The sequence below is a fragment of the Myotis nattereri genome, assembly GCF_964212035.1.
Source record: "Myotis nattereri genome assembly, chromosome: Y".
Taxonomy (NCBI): Eukaryota; Metazoa; Chordata; class Mammalia; order Chiroptera; family Vespertilionidae; genus Myotis; species Myotis nattereri.
Window position 1 is genome coordinate 35449017 of NC_138094.1, and position 5096 is coordinate 35454112.

General features: G+C 55.0%; 1 pseudogene across 1 annotated transcript; it reads left to right on the top strand.

Moving 5' to 3' along the window:
- The first annotated feature begins 3975 nt into the window (after nt 1-3975).
- LOC308512212 (TCF3 fusion partner-like) lies at nt 3976-4727 on the top strand (annotated as a pseudogene). The gene has a single exon. The product of its transcript is annotated as a TCF3 fusion partner-like (transcript).
- The last annotated feature ends 369 nt before the right edge of the window (nt 4728-5096 follow it).

A 5096-nucleotide genomic window follows, 5' to 3' on the forward strand; every position in this document is an offset into this window, starting at 1 on the left:
TCATTCACAATGCTGGAACCACTGAATCGGAGTGGCACTGGACACCCTGTATCCTGCAGGAGAGGGGTATGTGAAGCTGGGCACATGGCCTTCCATCCCTGCCCACCACCAGCTGACGCCCATACAGGGAGCCTCCTGTTACTTGTGAGAGTGATGAGATACTTCTTCACAATCACATGGTTGCGGAAGTAGGGGTTGCTGCAGAAGTACAGGCTAATGGTGCAGCAACCCCAGGGATGCCTGACTTCCCTCACCTGCAGAAGGAAAGTGGATCCAGGGAGTGAAATCGCTGCCCAGGGCTCCAGCCTGTAGCTGTTTTCAGGGACAGGCCACTTACCCACCTGCCCTCCACCACTCCCTGGAGCAGGTAGACTGACCTTCAAATTGATCATGTGACCAAGGATGTTTTCACCTTGGACCCTGATCATTGCCGACAACTCTGGGTGGTTGACAAACTGCTGTGGGTCAAGCAACCTGCACCTTGGGAGCTGGGCATGGACCAGCTAGAAAGAGCAGCCTGGCCTGGCCTCTCCTTCCCTTAAGGCCACTCCTTCTCCATCAAGGGCAGAAAGGGGCACAGCACCACTCTGTTTCCTGACAGACCCTGATGCCCACCGGACTGCTTTGTGCTGGGGGCTTGACAGGTTACACATCACACATTAATGCTTCTGACTGAGGAACTGGACATAGAGACGGCCTGTAAGGCAGCATTAGTTAGTCCCAGAACAGCCCGTGCAACACAGCCCTGTCTGTGGGCATCAGCCCCTGGTGTATGCGTGCCTCTGCGTTGGAGCTCTGCCCCTGGACACCCTGGTAATGCTTCTATGGTGCCTGTACAAGACAGAGGGTGTCTCCAGGATCCTGGGCCAGACCGGGGCGCACTGCCCCTAGATTGTCCTCAATGTTCTTTTCTATGGGAACCATCCCCGCTTACACGGTTCTCCTGCACTGTCCCATGTTCCTTGTGATCCTGCTCCTCTACCCTCAAGGATACAGCTGTGAGCCAGAACCCAGGGATGCACCGGATATTGAGGCTTCTCCGTTTGAAATAGGGCTTGAGCCTCTGCCGAGTCCTGCACCTGAGCCGAGAGAAGGCCCTGCTGGCTTGCTCGTTCATGGGCTCCATCTCCAATTGGAGAAACTGGAGCACCTCCAGAGGGGACCAGGTGAACTTGGCCCTGGGCCCTGACTGGGCCTCCTCCTGCTGCACTGGCTGCTCTTCTTCTGGCTTTGCTTTGGCCTTGGACTGAGGCTCCACCTCTCCCACCTGTTCCACTCCCTTCATGGTGCCCTCCACTCCCCCTGCAGGAAAAACTGCTCTACTGCAATTAATTGCTCCTCCATCCACCCCTCCTCCTGGTGGTCACTCCCTTGCGGGTCACCTGGATCCTGTGCCTCCAGCCTCAGCTCTTTACTCACCACCTCCTCCTGCCTCCCCACCTGCAGATCTGGGAAAACCTCCTCACCTGCCCACTTGGCCTGCCATGGCACCACCTGCAGAAGGCCCTCTGTCCACAGGATAAACTGAGCCTGTGCCTGCAACTCCTCCCCCAGGCCCTCCTTGTCTTCCCCTTGCTCCTCACTCTGGGTTCCCTGCTGCACCTCACTCTCCTCTCCCTGCACACACTGCTCTGCAGCCACCCAGTCCTCCCCTCTCCCGCACTCAAGATCAAGCCCAACATCCTGGCCTGTGTCCAACCTCAGCTCCAGGATCACAGCCTCCCCCACCTGCATGAAGTCCTCCCACTCCAGCCCCAAAGCTGCCCTCTGAACCTCCTGTGCCCTTGTGTCCTGGGTATCACCACTTTCCTGCACCGAGGTGAAGCTAAAAGCCTCCTGGATGATCCTGCTTGCCCTGTCCTTCCTGGTGCAATGGCCCTGGGGAGCCCTGTGAATCCTCAGGCGCCCTGCAGCTGAAGGCCCCCTAGTGGAACTGAGAGGAAGCGCGCTGCCCCCAGGAGCCCCTCAGTCTCCCAACACAGCCTGACTCTGGATGCCCCCTGGCTCTGAGACTGGTGCTGTGAAGGAGCAGGTGGTGCAGAGCCTGCTGAGTCCAGGCAAGGTGCTTGCTCACTGGTGCATGCAACCAGGCCCTGATGTGCTGAGTGGGGGCACAGGGGGCTCATGCACAGGCGCTGGTCATGTGAGCATGTGGTACAGAAGGCACCTAGCCAGGCCCAGCCTGCTGTTTCTGGGTGGGCTCCACAAAAGCCTCCTCTAATCACAGATGGGGCAGTGGGCGTCACCCTGCGAAGCCCTGCCACTTACTCAAAGCTCTGGTGTAGATAGTTGGTAGACTCAGAGGTATCCTATTATTAGCCTGAAAACCGAGATTTTGCAAGCTTAGAAACTTGACCTGACTGAAAAGAAGGAAGAAATGGTGGAACTTGAAAATGACTTCAGGTTTTCTCACTGTGCAGAATAAAGTCAAACATTGCTTCAGTTAAATATTTTAGCCGTTGTTCTCCCCACATGAACTACAATAATAATGTGCTTTGTGTTGATATTTACTGCTGTGTTGCTGACAATTACCTGGAGGAGAAGTTAAGGTGATTCAATGGCTTGAAAAAAGTTTAGCTAAATCTGATTGCAGGTCTAATTAAGCAAGTTTATTCCATATATATATATATATATATATATATATATATATATATTTATATGGCTAAGTTGACTCGTGCATGTGTGATACATATGAAGCTCTTACTGGCGCCAATTGCATGAGTGTGTTTCAATTTGTCATTGTCAATCTGCATTTGATTGACACTGCTATTATAGAGAAAGGGCAAATAGCAGTATTATGGTATTTCTTCTAATTAATTTCCTTTCAACATGCACGAATCCATGCACCTGGCCACTGGTATTCTAATAGTGGCAAGATATCATCCGTGAATGGTAATATTCTATTGGGCAGGACATGCCAAATTGGTCGCACATATCTATCCTATCTAATAAAAGAGAAATATGGTAATTGGCGTACGACCGCTACCCTTCCCATTGGCTAATCAGGGCGATATGCAAATTAACTGCCAGCCAAGTTGGAGGTTAACTGCCAACAAAGATGGCAGTTAATTTGCATACATAGGTGCAATGCTAGGAGGCGAAAGGGGAAGGAGGGAAGAAGCCGCCTGCCCTGACTGCAATTGGAAACCCAGTGGCAGCCAAGAGCCAGAGAACCGAGCTGCTTTTGCTCAGAGAAGCCAGGCTGCCTTTGCTGGCTTCTGTGATAGGAGGACCTGGCCACCTTTGCTGGCCCTGGGCCAGTAATCGGAGAAGCTGGGTGGGGCAGGGAACAGGCAGATGTCTGCCTCTTCCCTGCCCAGCGTGGCTTCTCAGATCACTGATCACCAGTGATGGGAGAACACCCAGAGGCGGGGCCAGAGGCCAGGCTGCATAGCTGCCTGGGGACACCATTTGGACCCCAGGGGCGAAGCAGCCAGTCCCCAGCAAGAGACCCAGAAGGCGACCCAGGTGCTGGGGCTGCATCGCTGCTGGGTCAGAAATCCGGTGCCCAGGCTGAGGAGACCCAGGACCCAGAGCTGCGTTGCAGCTGGGGCACACGATCCGGTGCCCAGGCTGAGGAGACCCAGGGCCCGGGGCTGTGTAGCAGCTGGGGCACGCCATCCGGTTCGGGGGCGATGCAGCCAGGCCCGAGAAGGAGACCCAGAAGGAGACCCAGGGGCCTCCCAAGAGGAGAGTCTCCATGGCCAGATGGCGTGGTGTCGGGGCAGGAATAAAGACCCGAGGTGACTCAGATGCCTGGCCACAGGGTTAGTCCAGCCAGCAGGGCCTTTCAGTTGGGACTGGGGTGGGGGTGGGGCAGGGAGGCAAGCTGGAAATAGAGAACTACAACTCACAGGAGGCTTAGCAGCCGGGCCTGGGTGCCTGGCTGTGAAATCCAATGGGCTGTAGTTTTGCAAGCCACTTTAAACTAGAGGCTTGCAAGGTTGGAAGTTCTGCGCCTGGAGCCAGGGAGAAATGGAGCTGGAGCAGAGAGAGGGGTCCATGGCAGCCGTGGGCTTTGAGGAGTTCTCAGCACCTCCTGGCTGGGAGCTGGCGCTTCCTCCGCTGAAGGTGGTCACATCCTGGAGAGCGAGCTTGAGACCGAAGTGGAGTTCCTGTCTGGGGGTCTGGGCAGCTCCAGCCTCCAGGAGCTAGAGGAAGAGGAGGAGGCAGCCTGAGGCTGGCAACAGCGGCGCCAAAGGGAACTTAATCGCAGGAAGTACCAGGCGCTGCAGGGAGATTGAGCAGGCGAAGGAGTGGGTCCTGAACAGGCTCCATCAGATATAGAGGATAACATGGAGACTCCAGCAGGAGAGGAGGTTCCTCATGAAGGTGCTGGACTCCTACGGTGACAACTACTGGGCCAGCCAGTTCACCATCTTACTGGAGGATGAGGGCAGCCAGGGCACAGATGCCCCCACCCCAGGCAACGCTGAGAACCAGCCTCCAGAGAAAGAGGGGCTGTCCCCGCCCAGGAGGACGCCAGCGCCTGCAGAAGCCAGCAGCCTGGCCCCTGGCGAGGGGCCCAGGGGTTGGAAGAGGCGGCGAGTGCCACCGGAAGGGGGCCAGGCGTGAGTCCCGCTGTCTCTGGAGCTGGCCCCCATGCAGATAAAGGTGGAGGAAGACTTTGGCTTCAAAGCGGTCGAGGCTTTGGACACAAGTTGGGTTTCTGGGGGCCAGACAAGTAGCTGCCCTACCCCACCCTAGCCAGCTCCCCCTTTGACTGACCCCCCAATAAACAGACCCCATGCTCTCCTTGGCAAAAAAAAGCTTATAGAGGCATGCTTTTAGGATCAAATAGTATAAATATAGATGTAACAGGACAATAAAAAGAGAACCTGGATATGATGATCACCTGAATGCTGCCTCTGTGTCATTCCTTCGTCGTCGACTCCATCCACACCTTTGGGAACCCCCGGACCTACTGAGGCAGGGCCCCAACATTCCTCTTCTTATAAGGACTTCAGTGAGATGGGCTAAGGGTCCCACTAGAACTGCCTCAATTTAATCTAATCCCCTCTTTAAAGATCTTATCTCTATACACAGGTACATTCTGAGGTTCTGGAGATTAGGATTCTAACATACATTTTGTTGAT